This window comes from Carcharodon carcharias, chromosome 9 (assembly GCF_017639515.1).
Source record: "Carcharodon carcharias isolate sCarCar2 chromosome 9, sCarCar2.pri, whole genome shotgun sequence".
NCBI classification, from domain to species: domain Eukaryota; kingdom Metazoa; phylum Chordata; class Chondrichthyes; order Lamniformes; family Lamnidae; genus Carcharodon; species Carcharodon carcharias.
The window spans coordinates 138,322,737-138,342,443 of record NC_054475.1 but is presented as its reverse complement, the minus strand read 5'-3'; the positions used below and the strand labels follow the sequence as shown (position 1 = coordinate 138,342,443).

General features: G+C 48.0%; 1 protein-coding gene across 1 annotated transcript in view; it reads right to left on the bottom strand.

Annotated features, from left to right (window-relative positions):
* tenm1 (teneurin transmembrane protein 1) overlaps positions 1–19,707 on the bottom strand; it is an 873,954-nt gene that overhangs the window by 358,376 nt on the left and 495,871 nt on the right. The gene's annotated exons all lie outside the window — the stretch shown is intronic.

The window sequence follows — 19,707 nt, the reverse complement described above, 5'->3', positions numbered from 1 at the left end:
CCTTTCACCCAACTCCAATATTCTCCCTCCATCTGGACTCCTCCCTCTGGATTCTTAACTTCTCTTGATCTTTTTATTGAGAACAGTCGGCGCGACATTAATCGTCTCAATTTCTCTGCTCCTCTCACCCATTCAAATCTCTCTCTCTCTGAACTTACTGCACTCCATTCTCTCAGGTCCAACCCTGACATCGTCATCAAACCCGCCGACAAGGGTGGTGCTGTTGCTGTCTGGCGCACTGACATCTACCTCGCGGAGGCTGAGCGTCAACTCGCAGACACTTCCTCCTACCTCTCCCTGGACCATGACCTCACCACTGAACATCAAGCTATTGTTTCCAGGACGGTCACTGACCTCATCTCCTCTGGGGATCTTCCTCTCACAGCTTCCAACCTGATAGTCGCCCAACCTTGGATGGCTCGCTTCTACCTCCTACCCAAAATCCACAAACAGAACTGTCCCGGTAGACCGATCGTGTCAGCTTGCTCCTGTCCCACAGAACTCATTTCTCGTTATCTTGACTCCCTTCTCTCTCCCCTTGTCCAGTCCCTTCCCACCTACATCCGTGATTCCTCTGACACCTTACGTCACATCAATAATTTCCAGTTCCCTGACCCCAACCGCTTCCTCTTCACCATGGACGTCCAATCCCTCTACACCTCCATCCCCCACCAGGATGGTCTGAGGGCCCTTAGCTTCTTCCTCGAACAGAGGCCCGAGCAATCCCCATCCACCACTACTCTCCTCCGTCTGGCTGAACTTGTTCTCACGCTGAACAATTTCTCCTTCAACTCCTCTCACTTCCTCCAAATAAAAGGTGTGGCTATGGGTACCCGCATGGGCCCCAGCTATGCCTGTCTCTTTATGGGGTATGTGGAACATTCCTTGTTCCAGTCCTACTCCGGCCCCCTTCCACAACTCTTTCTCCAGTACATCGATGATTACTTTGGTGCTGCTTCATGCTCTCGTCGGGACTTGGAAAAATTTATTAATTTTGCTTCAAATCTCCACCCCTCCATCATTTTCACGTGGTCCATCTTTGACACTTCCCTTCCCTTCCTTGACCTCGCTGTCTCAATCTCTGGTGATAGACTGTCCACCAATATCCATTACAAGCCTATCGACTCCCACAGCTACCTTGACTACAGCTCCTCACACTCCAGTTCCTGTAAGGACTCCATCCCATTCTTTCAGTTCCTTCACCTCCGTTGCAACTGTTCCGATGATGCTACCTTCAAAAACAGTTCCTCTGACATGTCCTCCTTCTTCCTTAACCGAGGTTTTCCACCCACGGTCGTTGACAGGGCCCTCAACCATGTCCGGCCCATCTCCCGTGCATCCGTCCTCACGCCTTCTCCTCCCTCCCAGAAACATGATAGGGTCCCCCTTGTCCTCACTTATCACCCCACCAGCCTCTGCATTCAAAGGATCATCCTCCGCCATTTCTGCCAACTCCAGCATGATGCCACCACCAAACACATCTTCCCTTCACCCCCCTTATCGGCATTCCATAGGGATCGTACCCTCTGGGACACCCTGGTCCACTCCTCCATCACCCCCTACTCCTCAACCCCCACCTATGGCACCACTCCATGCCCACGCAAAAGATGTAACACCTGCCCCTTCACTTCCTATCTCCTCACCGTCCGAGGGCCCATACACTCCTTTCAAGTGAAGCAGCATTTCACTTGCATTTCCCCCAACTTAGTCTACTGCATTCGTTGCTCCCAATGCGGTCTGCTCTACATTGGAGAGACCAAACGTAAACTGGGCGACCGCTTTGCAGAACACCTGCGGTCTGTCCGCAAGAATGACCCAAACCTCCCTGTCGCTTGCCATTTCAACACTCCACCCTGCTCTCTTGCCCACATGTCTGTCCTTGGCTTGCTGCATTGTTCCAGTGAAGCCCAACGCAAACTGGAGGAACAACACCTCATCTTCCAACTAGGCACTTTACAGCCTTCCAGAATGAATATTGAATTGAATTCAACAACTTTAGGTCTTGACCTCCCTCCTCCATCCCCACCCCCTTTCTGTTTCTTCCCCCTTCCTTTTGTTTTTTTCCAATAAATTATATAGATTTTTCTGTTACCCACCTATTTCCATTATTTTTAAATATTTTTAAATCTTTTATGCTCCCACCACCCCCACTAGAGCTATACCTTGAGTGCCCTACCATCCATTCTTAATTAGCACATTCGTTTAGATAGATATCACCAATTTCAACACATATGTGTTCTTTTGTTCTGTTGTCCGTGACATCTTTTGATGATCTGCTCCAACACTGCTTGCTTGTCCCTACAACCACACCACCCTCTCCACTTCTCTCCCCCCACTCAACCCACCCCCCCACACACACACCTTAAACCAGCTTATATTTCACCCCTTTCCTATTTCTACTTAGTTCTGTCGAAGGGTCATGAGGACTCGAAACGTCAACTCTTTTCTTCTCCGCCGATGCTGCCAGACGTGCTGAGTTTTTCTAGGTAATTCTGTTTTTGTTTTGCTTTTGCTACATGTTTGCCCTGAATTTGAGTAACTATCAACATCTTTCAGAATGGCCCCATGCACATAATTAAACAAAACACACAGCCTGTATTTGTTTAAAAGTAACTTGACACCACTTGGAAGCTTTATAGCTAACCCAACAAAAATGGCACCATTTTTAGGAGGTTGAGCTTGGGTCAAGATATTGAATGTATTTAGTTCTCTTTGTAATTTCCTCATGACCAGCCGCTGAAGTAAAAGATTACCTCAAAGCTAAAAACAACTGTGGCCTCAACTTCCTCAGAGTGACCTTCCGGCTCAGGCCGGGCGAGAACTATGCAGGGCAGCGCGCTCCCGGGGCCTTCAGTCGACGGCTTCAGAGTCGGATGCAAGGAGGCCATGCCCCCTTTTTCATGGCACTGGCTGCTGTAAATCAGGTAGGTTTAAAGGTCCAGCCACTTTCTGGCCAGGGAGCAGGTAGGTGGTAAGTATTTGGTGGTCGGGGGGGTGTTCGACACTTGGGGCGGGGTCGGGTCGGGAACTTGGTAGGGGGAGGAGGGCAGTCAGCCGAGGGTGGTGGTGGATGGGGGTGGTGTTGGGGGGGTGGGGGGGGGGGGGGGGGGGGGGTGGTTGCGGGGGAGGCGAACTGCTGGGGGAGGTCAGCCTGGGCCTGGTGGGGTGGGGGGGCGGGGAGGCGGTGGTCGGGGTGGGTAGGGTCAGGCAGTTTGCGGGGTGAGGGCACTTGGGGAGGGGTCAGGCAGTTGGCAGGGGGGAAGTCAAGCAGTCAGTGGGAGGTGAAGCCTGATGAAGAGTACTTGGAGGTTGGGAGGAGTGTCCCCAGAGGGGTGGGGGCTGGTGGTAGTCGGGGGGTGGGGGAGTCCCATGTGGGGGTGTAGGTGGGGTATGAGTGGAGTTCCCTGGGGTTTCGGAAGAGTGGGACAAGTCCTGTGTGGGGCGGGGGTGATGGTGGGGCGGTCAGTTGGGGGTTTGTACAATAGACACCCAGGAGTTAGAAGTGGGTTTAATTCTTTGAACACTTTTTGGGCAACTATTTACATAACACAGTGGGAACTGCCTGAAGTATGCAATTTAAATCGCATTTTTGGATGGTTCCCAGTTCAGGCCAATTTCCCATCGGAAGTTTGCACTTTCTGGGCAATTGCCATGCAATCCTTGTCTGGGAACATTTGAGGGAGGGGGTGGTTCCCCAACGCATCTTTGGGGTACCCCCCCTACCAGTTACGCTGATCTGGAGCTCAGAAGTTACGGCCCTTGTTTTCTTTTGTTGTCACAGATGAGCATTTTTGAATTCTTTTGCACCTCGCCAACAGATTTAATCTCTACTCTAGCGTCTGCTTTCAGATGATTTGGCTGAATTGGCAACTCATGCCAATTATTCAGCTGACAAGTAAAAAAAACTTTCATCCCACCCTTCCATGATTCAGTACATTGTTGAGTTGAATAATTTCCCATTTACCTCATTTCTTCAAAGTAACAAAAAAAATCCCAAAGAAGTAGATCAGTTCAATAAAGAAGACTTTTAGCGTCTCTGGAAAATTGCAAAAGGGAGGCCTGGTGTAAAGGGGCACTCCTCTCTCTATGGCACTGGGAGGGTGGCTCAGCAACTTCAAGGTGAGCGCAGGCTAGGTTAAACATGGTCAAAGGTTGCTGACCGAGTTGCAGTGCTCAACAGTTCCCTTTGTGAAAACAGCAAGTCACCTGCCTCACCATTGAAAAGCATCAAATCATATTGAGTTCTGAGGGAAAAATCTGTTAAGGCCTTTATTCGGGCATGGGGATTGCTAAGTGCGATCAACCAGTCCTGATTCCATTGAGACTCGAAGCAGGCAAACTTTGTACTGCTTCCTCATTTCAATGATGTTGGAACACATTGCTGACACTCAGCAGGGGACCCAAAAAGCATGCGTAGTTAGAATGACACATGTCTATCCTGCCCCTCTTAAAAGGGAATAAAAATGAAAAATGCTGGAAATGCTCAGCAGGTCTGGCAAAATCTGTGGAGACAGAGAAGGAGTTAACATTTCAAGTCTGTGGCTTTTCATCAGGATCTCTGCATCCATGGTATTTTGCATTTGGATTAGTGTCCTGTTAAAGGGGAGCTGCCCTAATTGTACAGAAACTGTTGCAGACTGTATGCAGAAAACTTGGATACAAGGAAAAGCACACCAAATGGCACAATAGGCAGGAAGGAGGGCTCTGAGATATTCAGATGCAGTGCTGGAGGCACTGGTGCACAAGGTTGAAAAGAGCTGGAGAGACACCAGGGGCAGAATTTTCAGGTTGGCAAGTGGGTGCGGGGCGCCTCAACGTCACCACACATCATTTAGACGTTTAGTTCGGCGGGCACACAGCTGACTCAGCTGCCCGCCGATCTGTCTAAGGCCTATTAAGACCATTTAAATATCAATTAAAGTAATTAACTGAGATGCCTGTCCAACCTTAAGAGCCCAGGCGGCCTTCGCATTTTTCATGGAACCTCATCCACGGGCGGGATGAGGTTTCGTGAAGGCTTTATAAATTAAATAAAATTTCTCATTAATGTTCCCTGACATGTCCCAGCTCATGTGACACTGTCACATGAGGGACATGTCTTAAAATATTTTCTTTTCTTTATTTAAATTTTTAAACCCTAAACTAATCTCCCCGAGGCAGCTCTCTGGATGTGCGAAAGAGTGCAGGCCCCAACTCAGGGAATCCCCCCCCACCCACCCCTGCCGTCTGCGCAGGGAGCACTCAGCACCTCTGGGCACGCGTCACGCTGGGCAGGCCTTAATTGGCCCACCCGCATAAAATGGCAGCGCGGCGCCGATCGGGTTCATGCCCACCCCCGCCTGCCCCTACAAATCCCCTGATGGGGGTAAAATTCTCCCCCAAGTTTCCACAGGGGCCTGTAGGCCCTTAGGAAAGACCGTGAGATGGCAATGGGAGCAGAAAGCTGCGAAAGTCCATTCCTGGAGTCTAGCCTAAGAACCTAGCTGCAGTGCCAGAAGATGTTGAAACTTCACATGGATGGTCAAAATCAGTGACATGACATCTTCTGCCCACTGCACCACAAACCTCACAAGCTGCTCAATGCATAACTCACTCACCCAGCAGCAAACTCTAGTGATCTAGACTCATATCTAACATTCAGAAAGCCCTCTTCACATGTACCAATTCTGCCAGCTGCACACCCACCTTGTGCTGCTTCCACAAACCTTTAGCTTTTCAACTATGGAATGCACCTCAGCCAAACACATTGCAAACACTCACTGACATTCGTCTGCCTCTCTGGCAGAAGAAGGTGGCCCATAATCGCAGGCAGCATTGCAGAATCGGCAAAGAACTGGCATTTAGCATTGCCTGAGCATTCTGGAGATGGTGCTCTGTATCATGGGGTTGGCAGTGATTGAGGCTGTTACATCCAGTGGTACACAGAACGTTCAGGATGGTAGTATGTTCCTGAAATGTACACCTTTTCAAATGCCGGTTTCCCCCTCATCCTGCTAACCAGCACGAAGTGCAAGCTCCAAACTATGTCACCATGGACCTCTTGTTTTTCACTCCAACCTTCCCATTCTGCATTCATGCTTTCAGCTACCCAAGAACTGCTCCCTGGCCAGTCAGAGCAGCCTCAATGCTGGTAGAGCACAGCATATCAGTGTACAAGACAATGCTGAGGCATTTGGAGCCATCTTCAGCCAGGAGTGCTGAGTGTGTGATCCATCTTAAGCTCCTCCCCCATCACAGATGTCAAGCTTCAGCCTATTTGATTCACACTACATGATATCAAGAAATGGCTGAAGGCACCGGATAGAGCAAAGGCTGTGGTAGTGTGATGGCCCATGTGCCTTTAGAGTAAAACCTATGTTTAATGTTGAGGTGACGGTCCCTTTAATACCTAGGTTTCTCTGAAAGACGATTTCTTGCAAACAGCCACTCGCATCCAGTAACAAATCATATAACCAAGCTGCCTGGGAGATAAACAATAGAAAAATGGGTCAACCAGAAGTTAATTAGAGGAAGGAGTGGGTTCCAGGGTTTGGTTCCAAGTTCAAGCAATTAGTTCTAGTTTAGGACAAGCTAAATGCAGGAAGCATCTCTTTCAAGGACAATTCAGTTGAAATTCTGTTTGCTGGCTAAAAGGTTTTTAAAGACCTTGATAACTGAAGGATTCTAAGAACAGTGAATTAGACTTCTAGGAAAGCCAAGTTGAGTAGAGACAGAGTTATAGATATAAGACTCCAGAAGTAAAGAACATTAGAACCAGGAGAGTTCTAACCTGAGGTGGGCACGTTAAAGATGCTAGTTGTGCCTATGTTGAATCTACAACTGTGAGATGGTTGGAAGAAATTTGACGTGAAAACCTTGCTAGAAATAAGTAGAAGGCTCAAGAAATCTCAACCCCTTATAAAAATCTTCAGAGAAGTACTCAGACTAACTGATTAATCTTCAACATTTTTGATAAGTACTGACGAGTTTTTTGGGGACACAAGTCAAATGGGTGTAGAAGGAAACTTGAGTTAAGTAGTTCAGTTTAGAGTTTATGGGTGGAATCATCCTAGAATTGCACTAAGTGCAGTAGCAGGCAGGAAAAATAATTTTTTACGTATCAGCTGCAATGGCAGCTTTTCATACCGTATCATCCCAATCCCGCCTCATTAACCATGCATTCCTGGGAAACACGCCGTTTTGCTGGCAGGCGGCCTCCAATTTGCCCATCATGCTATCACCTCACTGCTTCCTCATACTTAAAGTGCAGCCATGCGCATACCTCTCAGTTTCCGGCCCTGGACTGCTGCACAGAAGACATGGCCCTGAAAGGCAAGATGACTGCAGCCCTCCTGATTCAGTGACACATCCCTAGCATGTCTTTTGGATGCCATGGAGGACAGTGTGATGTCCTCTAACCCTGTTTTGGCCGCAGGAGAGGCAGCAACATCACCAATTTGGCTTGTGAGGCAATTGGCATTGGTCAGTGCCAATGCCCTACAAAAGAGGGCACCCACCCAATGCAGAAAGAGGATGAATGATCTCCTCGGTTCCCCCAAGATAAGTCACTCTTCTGATCACTCACGACTCTCAGACTCACAAACCCATCACAGATCCACAGAGATCTCACTCACTGCCAGTTCAAGGGGCATCACCATTCATTCCCTCACACACACCTTCATTGTCCTCATCCCGTCCATGGCCACCACTCACCAACCACACGTGCCAGGCATCCTTCTCATCTGGCCTGGCAGGCCTCCTGAATACACTCTATCTATCTTCATGTAGGACAAGCTGGCACACAACAAAATGGAGAGATCACAGACTGGTGGAGGAATGCCTGAAATCAAGGTCCTCACAGACTTTGAAAATAGCGTCTCCGGCTGGCCTGCAAATATCTGGACCATTCCGCTGCTGACGTTGAGGTCAGCTGTGCTCAACCAAGTGAGGATCCAGCAGTGCAACATCCATCAGACAACCATAATGTGAGTGATGTGTCCTGTTTCACAGGACACTGCCAAGCACTAATTATCTCTCCTTGCTTTTGCAGGCACATCTGGGGAACAGCCAAGGGAGTCCACGACTCAGGTCCTCGACTCAAGCACTGACGATACCTCAGAAGAGGAATTTACTGGAACCCTTACTGAAGACCTGTCATAGTGGTCACCCACACCCTCCACCAGCACAGAGACACATAACTCGGTGAGACCAAGCTTTATATTAGCTTCGGGATCACGATTGGGTGAGCACATCGCGCTGTCTGATCCACGGCAGGTGGAAGCAGGGACTTCCCAGTTTTCTAGAACTAGGAGGACTGCTGGAGATCAGAAACCTGCTGAGTCCATGCCAGATGATGAGCCTCTGGACTCAGACATACCTCAGTTGCTGGAGCTGCAAAGGCAAGTTTGGGAACATCAAGAAGGGATGTCCGCTACACTCCTCAGATTGCAAGAAAGAGGAGTCTATCCATCTTCAGGCTGAGGTAATAGTGCCAGCATTCCAATGCACCAAGGTCAACACTGGTATGATGGTGGCCGCCATGGAGACCTTGGTTCAGGACATTGGTCCTGCGCTGCTGCGAGAGGGGTGCGGGACAGCTCAATCTCACTCCAGCTTCCCTTTCACCTCAAGGAGTAAGCCAGGGCCCTCAGGCACCCATAGGGAAGGGGGTTAGCAGGTGCATGCCCCAGGCCCACCCACTCAGGTGACTCTTGAAATGTCCAGCCCATCCGAATCCCATGTCCCTTTGACCTCAGCAAATCCAGCTCCACAGGCCAAGGAGGGTGCCACTGTCACACAGCAGAACCCCAAAAGAAGGTCGGGGCCCTCCAGAGGATGCCCGTCAAGGTCATCACTGATAGGGCGTAGCAGTCAGCTGTAGTGGCAGGTTAGTAAGGTTAAGAAGATGTATAGCCTGGGCATGGGTGTTAATCACTTGTACATGATGTTCACTTTGTTAATAAACTCACAAGAATGTCTCCCTGCCTATAGCTCCTTGTCCTGATCAGCTGTGTTTGTGTCACTCAGATGTGAAATCTTGGTCCCTGCAGATGTCTCCATCTAGGGCCTCTTCTGTGTGCTTTGTGCAACCTTCCCAGTGCACATGGTGCACCTTCACTGTCACTGGTCACATCAGTCATGCCTGCACCTCGATGGGCTTATCATTGCTGCCAGAACGTCCGGGGCCAGCGGCAAAGAGTTCCGTCATTCTGTCTGTGTTCTCCCAGCACCTTTGAGGTGCAGCTGGCACCCTTCCCATCTCATGGGCATCTGTGTCCAGTGACAGTGTGGTCCTGAAGGGTTCAGCTCATGAAAGTAGCCATAGGTATCGAACTCGGGGAGAGAGACTGCAAGGTTCTTAAGCAAATTGATATAGGGAGTGACAAGGTATTGGAGGTGTTAGCAGGCTTAAAAGTGGACAATTCTCCAGGTCTGGATGATTTGTGTCCCAGAGTGCTGAGGGAGGCAAGGGAGGAGATCGCAGGGACTCTGACCCGAATTTTTAATTCCACTCTGGCCACGGAGGAGGTGCCAGAGGACTGGAGAACAGCTAATGTGGTTCCGCTATTTAAGAAGAGTTGTAGAGATAAGCCAAGGAACTACAGACCAGTGAGTCTCACATCAGTGGTAGGGAAACTATTGGAGAAATTTCTGAAGGAGCAAATCTATCTCCACTTGGAGAGGCAAGGTTTGATCAGGGATAGTCGGCATGGCTTTGTAACAAATTTGATTGAATTTTTTGAGGAGGTGACCAGGTGTGTAGATGAGAGTAGTGCAGTTGATGTGGTTTATATGGATTTCAGCAAAGCCTTTGACCAGGTCCCACATGGGAGACTTATAAAGAAGGCAAAGGCACATGGGATACAAGGTAATTTGATAAGGTGGATTCAAAATTGGCTTAGTTGTAGGAGGCAGAGGGTGATGACAGAAGGATGCTTTAGTGACTGGAAGCCAGTGTCCAGTGGCGTACCACAGGGATCTGTGCTTGGTCCCCTATTATTTGTCATTTATATAGACGACATAGATGACTATGTGGGGGGTAGGATTAGTAAGTTTGTGGATGACACAAAGATTGGCCAGGTAGTTAACAGTGAGGTTGAGTGTCTTGGGCTACAGGAAGATATAGACGGGATGGTCAAATGGGCAAATAAGTGACAGATGGAATTTAACCCTGAAAAGTGTGAGGTGATACACTTTGGAAGGAATAATTTGACAAGGAAATATTCAATGAACGGCATGGCACTAGGAAGTTCTGAGGAACAAAGGGACCTTGGCATGTGTGTCCATAGATCTCTGAAGGCAGAGGGGCATGTTAGTGGGGGTGGTGAAAAAGGCATATGGGACACTTGCCTTTATCAATTGAGGCATAGATTACAAAAGTAGGGAGGTCATGTTGGAGTTGTATAGAACCTTGATGAGGCCACAGCTGGAGTACTGTGTGCAGTTCTGGTCGGCACATGATGAGAAGGATGTGATTACACTGGAGGGGGTGCAGAGGAGATTCACCAGGATGTTGCCTGGGATGAAACATTTAAGTTATGAAGAGAGGTTGGATAGACTTGGGTTGTTTTCGTTGGAGCAGAGAAGACTGAGGGGCGACCTGATCGAGGGGTACAAGATTATCAGAGGCATGGACAGGGTGGATAGGGAGCAACTGTTCCCCTTAGTTGAATGGTCAGTTACAAGGGGGCATAAGTTCAAGGTGAGGTGCAGGAGGTTTAGGGGGGATGAGAGGAAAAACTTTTTTACCCAGAGGGTGGTGATGGTCTGGAATGCACTGCCTGGGAGGGTGGTGGAGGCAGGTTGCCTCACACCCTTTAAAAAGTACCTCGATGAGCACTTGGCAGGTCATAACATTCAAGGCTATGGGCCAAGTGCTGGTAAATGGGATTAGGTAGGTAGGTCAGGTGTTTCTCACGTGTTGGTGCAGACTCGATGGGCCGAAGGGCCTCTCCTGCACTGTGATTCTGTGAGGATCAGGAGAAGTTAAAGTTTCCCTGCTGCATCTCCATGATATGATCCCATTCACAGAGCGCAAATGAGCTGCCATCAGCCAGACAGGAGTTAGACAGTCATACAAGCTATGTGAGGATCTATGGAGTGTCCTCACTGCATGTCATCATCATCCTTCTGGAATGTAATGACCATGCGTATCCGCTGCGTCTTCATGACAGGAGCCTTATCATAAAGGGTATGCGCACTGCCATCAGCCAGACTGGAGTCAAACATTCAGCGATGCAATCTTCCATGAATCTAACAGCCATGAGGGACTTTCAAGCATGCCTGGCTCATCTGGCCAGTGCGATGGCCTCATCATCGTCATCCTCACCTTCGAGGACCTTCTCACCCTCATCCCTGATGACATCCTCCTCATCGGAGGAGATATGCAGCTCCTCCATCTTTTCCTCAGCCAGCTCCTCTCGCTAATGCAGCACCGGGTTGTGAAAGGCGCAGCAGGCAATGACGATGCGTGACACCCCCTGTGGACTGTATTGCACGGCTCCATCAGATCAGTCCAGGCACTGGAACCTCATTTTCAACATTTCGATGGTTTGCTCCATCGAGGTGCGAGTTGCAGGATGAACCTCTTTGTATATTCCCTCTGCTGCAGTCTGAAGCTGCCGCATGGGCATCATCAGCCATGTCCTCTCCGGGTAGCCTTTGTCCCCAAGGAGCCAAACCAGCCTCTTTGGACCCTGGAAGATGTCAGGGATCCGAGACTGACTGAAAATGTGGGAGTCGTGTACACTCCCTGGGAATTGTGCATAGCCCTGAAGGATGTGGTTGTGGTGGTTGCACACCAGCTGAACATTCAGTGAGTGGAAGCCCTTGTGGTTGACGCACTTACCCGCTTGTTGCCACAGAGATCTGAGCACCAAGTGAGTGCAGATGATGGCACCCTGCACCTGTGGTAAACCTGAGATCTGGGCAAATCCCAGCGCTCTTGCTTCCTGGCCTTCGTGAAGATGGTGCCCATGACCTCATGGATGCATTTGTGCGTAGAGTCTTGTGATATCCCACAGAGGTCACCTGTGGAGCCCTGAAATGAGCCATTAGCGTAAAAATTGAGCACCGCGGTCGCTTTCATAGCCATTGGAAGTGGATACTCTCCATGTCCTGGTGGCGCCCAATCCTGCAACAGGTGGACCGCCCAGTTCCCTGGACATGCACAGTCTTCACCAACACTGGTTCTCGGTCATCTGCAGGAATGGCAAGCACCGTCTATAGATGCTGGGTCTAGCTAGGCACTGATCACTGACGGCTCACTGAAGCTCTTCAGCGGCATGCATGGAAATCCCAGCTGTCCTTTCTTCCTAAGGGTGCTGCTCCTCTTTCTGCGCAGCCAAGCACCTCTGTTACTCTCTCCTCTGTCGTCTGCACTCTGTACGCCGCAAGGCATACAGCTAGGTCACTAGGCTCCATGTTCCTGATGTAATCTTCTTGCAGGATGAAAGAGAAAGACATGTAGGTTAGCTTGAGTGTGCCCTAAGAACCTCTCTTGGTTAAGTCTGAAGGCCCTTTAATGCATCCCGGAGAGTGCTGGCCACCATTTGGATGGCCAGAGATTAGTGCGCTGCATGGCTGCCCGAAATCTCACCCACCTCCGCCCTTCTCCATCAGACCGATTGGCAGCGGCTTTGACCATTGGACTGCATGCTGTACTCTCAGCTCAGGCACAGGCATTCTTCTAACACGCATTGCAAGGCTGCACTGTTAGCTTGAACCATGGGGGAGACTGGTCCAAATCTGAATGATGACATTGCAAGGGGCTATGAGCACCTCCATCAGTGAATGTTCCATGTCCAGCTTTAGCAAGGAGTTTGCACAAGGTTCCCAGTCGTCTATTGTTCTGCAGCCCACTAAAATGCTCATTAGTTTGCAGTCTGTGCCCAAGGGATGAAAAGCTCTGGAGCATTAGGTGGCAATTTCATGCCTCTGCATTGCTTGAGTGGGCAGGTAAGCTAGAGGCCCGACTCCAAGCATGTCAATGTGGCTGCACCTGAACTGTTTCAGCTGCAGAGGAATGGTCACTTTATACAAGGTTTCCCACTTGCCTCCATTACCCTTTTGCATGTGCTTGTGCACTACCATCAACCACAGTGCAGCCCTTGCCCCACCTCCCCCTGCCCCCAAATGCCAACTCGCTTCAATCTCAGTGCAGCATAGTCAGCCAGCCGGGAGAATGCGAATTTCCTGTGCCCTCGCCTCTATGTGCAACACCTCAACCTTGAGATCCAACAGGCGGCCCTCGTGAGTGCTGCATAACGTTACTGGGCACTCACCTCCGAGTTCCCCTTGAAGTGCAGCTCACCAGGTGCACTCCTTATGAATGTTGTTATGAAACACGTTTGCATGCAATCACACCGGTGTGCCCAGATGATCCAGCGTGGTGTTTGATTCTGGTAAGCAGGGCTCATAATGATAAACAGACGTACTAAAATGAAGTTCCTGACATGCAGTGTGGGAAACATGGCCCACCATTGACGAGCAGGGCAGACGATTGCAAACATGTTTCACAATGTCATGAAACCGGTTTTTGGCCTTCTGCCATATTGTCCACTCCCGCCTGACATGACACCTGATGCCAACAGGCATGGAAAATTCTGCCCTATGTAACTGTGTTCTTTGTACTTTTAATATCTTTAACATAAGAGATTTTTTAAGATAGAGTGTAGTTATTGGTATTCATGTTCTTTCATTTTGGTGCAGTAAAATTATTTTGTTTTAAACAGTGAACCTTGTGGTTTAATTATTTCAGAAAATGCCCTGGATTTTCAGATTCTAAAAAAAATAAATACATTATTGGTCTCTACTGAGGTCATAGCAGTACCAAGACGTGTACTCCAGAACTAGCTGCAGTCTAAGCTAAGCTGTTCCAGTACAGCTACAACACTGGCAACTACCCAACAATGTGGAAGATTGCCCAGGTATGTCCTATCCCCAAAAAGCAGGATAGATCCAATGCCAGGGCGACACCATTTACTGCCCTATCAGCCTACTCTCAATAATCAGCAAAACATTGAAAGGAATTGTCGTCAGTGCTATCAAGATCACTTACTTAGCAACAACCTGCTTCCTGAAGCTCAGTTTGGGTTCCAACAGGACCACTCAGCTCCAAACCTCATTACAGCCTGGGCGCCAACTTAGACAAAGAGCTGAAATCCAGAAGTGAGGTGTGTGTGATTGACTTTGAAATTAAGGCAGCATTTGACCAAGTGAGGCATCAATGAGCCATACAAAATTGAAGTGAATGGGATTCAGGGGGAAAGCTCGCTACTGGTTGGAGTTAGACCTAACACAAAAGCAGGTGGTTGTCGTTGTTGAAGGCCAATCATCTCAGTCCCAAGACTTCATGACATGAGTTCTTCAGGTTAGTGTCCTAGGCCCAATCACCTTCAGCTGCTTGACCATCTCTTTAACATAAGGTCAGAAGTGGGGATGTTTGCAGATTTTCAGTACTATTTGCATCTCCTCAGATGTTGCAGCAGTCCATGCCTGCACGCACAAAGACCTGGACAACATTCAGGCTTGGGCTATATGTGCTAAGTGACATTCATGCCATACTCTTTTCCAACATGCTGCCCCCTCCTATGGTCAGTTGTGCCTTGAAAGTCCTGAACCTGCTGATGGACAACAGCACCATTGCTCAAACCATGGCTCAAAGGCCAAACAGTATATTATCAATGAGCAAGTCAGTCACCTTCACTTATATTCTCCACTTTGAGAAAAATTAACTTATTAAAATATCTTTGTAGATAGAAGAGAGTGTTTTTCACTTTTGGGAGATCTGCTTGTTTCTTAAATCTTAATATTTCTGGTCCAAAATGGAATTTGCTGTCAACAAGGCTGGTGGAAGCAGAAGCAAGTAATGATATCAAAAGAAATGGATGAGCAATTGAGGGAAATAAACTTGCAGGCCTATGGGGATAGAGTGGCAAAATGGAACTAGCTGGATTGCTCTACAGAGAGCCAGCATGGACTCAATAGGCTGAATGGCCTTGCTTAAGTCCAGTAATGACTCTATGACTCAATGCCCGTGCTGTTGACTTTCACCCAGACTGCTGCCATCCACGCAAATTGGTGCAGTCTGAAGGTGGACACTGAAGGCCCAGAACTGCTCGAGGCGGTCCTCCAAGGCCATCTACAGTCTCAAAAAACAAAGAACAAAGAAAAGTACAGCACAGGAACAGGCCCTTCGGCCCTCCAAGCCTGCACCGATCATATTACCCGTCAAACTGAAACATTTTGCACTTCCGGGGTCCGTATCCCTCAATTACCATCCTATTCATGTATTTGTCAAGTTGCTTCTTAAACACAATTATCTTACCTGCTTCCATCACCTCCTCTGGCAGCGAATTCCAGACACTCACTACGCTCTGTGTAAAAAACTTGCCCCGCACATCTCCTCTAAAGTTTTCTCCTCTCACCTTAATTCTATGTCCCCTAGTAATTGACCCTTCCACCCTGGGAAAAATCTTCTGACTATCTACTCTGTCCATGCCATTCATAATTTTGTAAACTTCTGTCAAGTCGCCCCTCAATCTCCATTGCTCTAGTGAGAAAATTCGAGTTTCTCCAACCTCTCCCCATAGCTAACCTCCAGACCAGGCAGCATCCTGGTAAACCTCCTCTGCACTTTCTCCAACCTCTCAATATCCTTCTGGTAATGTGGCGACCAGAATTGAATGCAATATTCCAAGTGTGGCCTAACCAAGGTTCTATACAGCTGCAGCATGACTTACTAGCTTTTATACTCAATACCCCTGCTGATGAAGGCAAGCATGCCATATGCCTTCCTGACTACCTTATCCACCTGTGTTGCCACTTTCAGTGACCTGTGGACCTGTACACCCAGATCCCTCTGCCCGTCGATGCACTTAAGGGTTCTGCCATTTACTGTATAATTCCTACCTGTATCAGACCTTCCAAAATGCATTACCTCGCATCTGTCTGGATTAAACTCCAACTGCCATTTCCCCGCCCAAGTCTCCAACCAATCTATATCCCGTTGTATCCTTTGACATCCTCTTCACTATTAACAACTCCTCCAACCTTAGTGTCATCTGCAAACTTACTAATTAGCTCAGTTACATTTTCCTCCAAATCATTTACATATACTACAAACAGCAAAGGTCCCAGCACTGATCCCTGCGGAACACCACTAGTCACAGCTCTCCATTCAGAAAAGCACCCTTCCACAGCTACCCTCTGTCTTCTATGACCAAGCCAATTCTTTTTCCATCTTGGCAGCTCACCTCTGATCCCATGCAACTTTACCTTCTATACCAGTCTGCCATGAGGGACCTTGTCAAAGGCCTTACTGAAATCTATGTAGATAACATCCACTGCCCTTCTATCGTTGATCATGTTTGTCACTTCCTCAAATACCTCAATCAACTAATGAGCCACGACCTCCGCTTCACAAAACCATGCCTCTCACTAATACGCCCATTTGCTTCCAAACGGTAGTAAATCCTGTCACGAAGAATTTTCTCCAATAACTTCCCTACCACCGACGTAAGACTCACTGGCCTGTAATTTCCTGGATTATCCCTGTTACCTTTCTTAAACAATGGAACAACATTAGCCATTCTCCAGTCCTCTGGGACCTCACCCGTAGCCAGTGAGAATACAAAGATTTCTGTCAAGGCCCCAGCAATCTCCTCCCTTGCCTTCCTCAGTACTCTGGGGTAGATCCCATCTGGCCCTGGGGACTTATCCACCTTAATATTCTTCAAAACGCCTAACACCTCCTCTATTTTGATCTCAACATGATCCAGGCTATCTACACACTCTTCCCTAGACAAATCGACTGCTAAGTCTTTCTCTTTGGTGAATACTGAAGAGAAGTATTCATTTAGTATCTCTCCCATTTCTTCTGGCTCCACGCACAGATTCCCACCTCTGTCCCTGAGTGGGCCCACCCTTTCCCTGGCTACCCTCTTGCTTTTTACATATATATAAAAGGCATTGGGATTTTCCTTAATCCTGATTGCTAATGACTTTTCATGACCCCTTTTAGCCCTCCTGACTCCTTGCTTAAGTTTCTTCCTACTTGCTTTATATTTTCCATGGGCTTCATCTGTTCCCAGCCTTCTAGCCCTTACGAATGCTTCCCTTTTCTTTTTGACTAATCTCACAATATCCTTCGTTATTCAAGTTTCCTGAAACTTGCCATACTTATCCTTCATCCTAGCAGGAACATGCCAGTCCTGAATTCTTATCAACTGACGTTTGAAAGCCCCTCACATGTCAGTTGTTGATTTGCCTTCAAACATCCACCTCCAGTCCAGATTCCTCAGTTCCTGCCTAATATTGTTATAATTAGCCTTCCCCCAATTAAGCACCGAGGACTCCTGTTATCCTTATCCACCAGTACCTTGAAACTCCCTGAATTATGGTCACTTTTCCCGAAATGCTCCCCTACTGAAACCTTGACCATCTGGCTGGGTTCATTCCCTAATATCAGGTCCAGTATTGCCCCTTTCCTAGTTGGACTATCTACATATTGTCTCAGGAAGCCCTCCTGGGTGCACCTTACAAATTCTGCACCATCCAAACCCCTAGTACTAAGTGATTCCCAGTCAATATAGGGAAAGTTAAAATCACCCACCACAACAACCCTATTGATTTTACATCTTTAAATATATCTCCTGCACTGAATTTCACCAGCTCTCCATCAGCCATGCTGCAGCTGCTGTTGTAGCTCTGAGGGCCAGGGAAAGACATCTAAAAGACTGCCACTAAGGGACTGCACAAGGGTGAATAACTGTTTTTTTTAATGTCACACTGGATGTGTTGCTGAATAATGGGTTTTCATTGGTGCCTTTTATTTCAGGATTCTGGCCAGGAGGACGCCGAGACAGTCAGTAACAGATGGATTGAAAGGTGGGGAATTGTAGCAACTATGATGATGAAATGATATTTGAAGGAAACCGGAGTCTCAGTGTCTGCTCACAGACAGTGATGGATGATAAACGGTGAGGTGTTGCTGATGTTCCTTCTCCAGTCTGACGAGATGCACTGGTGTAGAAATTGAGGGATACGGTTACCTTGATGGCCACTGGCAGCATCATCTTTGCCCTGCTGTGAGGTTAAAGGTTGGGCTACAGGAGTTGACACCTTCCTGCTAAAGCCTTAGATAGTGCTCCTGGCTGAAATGAAGGCAGAAGTGCTCCATAAAGACTCCTCTATGTACTATTTTCCCTCTCTGGTGCCTGAACTCCACTTCCATTTCATGTTCTGCCTGAAAGGGATTGCAACTCTTGACCCCATAACTGCAGCAGGTTTACTTCTGAAAGGGCAGAAAAATCCTTTGGCCTCCCTGCCTGGATACAGCAACACTTTCTTAAAAATACAAAAACTTAGCAAAACTTCTCCAAGAACAAAACATAGTACTTCCACAAACTCTACAATGGCAGAAGTAAGTCAAATACACCTAATCTGGAAGTTGGATGATTATTCCTTTAACTAATACTAGTTAGGGGTCCCTTGTACATGTTTAGCTTGGAGTGATTAGGACAGGGCATTAATTAGACCTGCCTTCAAGACTGATTGATGTCACAATCCACTCACTCTGCAGGCTTCCAGTGCATGTATGGCACATCTGCACTGGTCAGAGTGTGCCAAATTGACCACACTGGAGGTGACTGGAAGCTTCCAGCAGCCTATTATTTCACTTTTGGGCTTCTGTAGCATGGCACCAATCGTACAATGGAGCCCAATTTCGCAGCAAATGTATTTGAACAATTGATACAAACTAAACACATTACAGGAAGTTAATTGCCCATCTCAATCTAAATACCCTTTTAATGACCTGGTAAGTGTTAATTACTACCAGTTAGTCTGTCTGACACTGAAAATTAACTATTACCAGTGTGGTGTCTCATTCCTTCATATTTTAATTGTTGAAGATTTCAAAAAATGCAAAATGCAACATTTAACACTTGCCCCTTCCATCCCTTTTTTTCCTCTCTTAACCCAATCTTAATCTCAAAATAGAAAATGCTAGAAACACTCAGCAGGTCAGGCAGTATTTATGGGGAGAGAAACAGAGTTAATGGGCTGCGTTTTCATTCCAGGATCCCAATCCCAACGCTGGACTTAGTTCCAGGTCAGGAACCTGAGACTGCCATGCTGGGACTCTGGAAGCGATTTTAGAGCAGGCGGCCAATTAAGTGGCTGCCTGTCGGAGTCCCGTCCAATTAAGGTCGGCAGCCAGGCTCAAGGATCAGCACTGGAAGATTGGCAGCCCCACTGTCAGAAGTGGGGGTTACTGATGTAGGTAGGGGAAAGAGAGGCACTTCAAGATGGAGGTGTCTTTTGAAGACTTTTTAGAAACTTTGAAATATAAAGAGGCCATAACTGCTTTGCCACCAGTCGGTGGCTGTAGCTGTGATCATATGGTTACTGAGGTTGAGCAGGGATTAACTTTAATCATGGAGTGCTGGCCTAGCCTCCCCCCCACCACCACCCCCCCCATTCCCCCCACCCAGCTCCACGCCATCTACCTCCTTTAGTGGCTTTCAAGCTCATGGTGGTCCATCTGCCGGGTGGAAGAATTCCAGTATGGATCAGCAGAGTGGACCTAGTAGGCCCTTAAGGATGCCTGATTGGCTATCCACTCTTTGCTTGTGGGTCACTGTTTCCTCCAAAACTGGTATATTTCAAAATGGCCCAGGGACAGGAGCATGCTGGCAAACTGGTACGATAGTCAGTGGTGGGAAC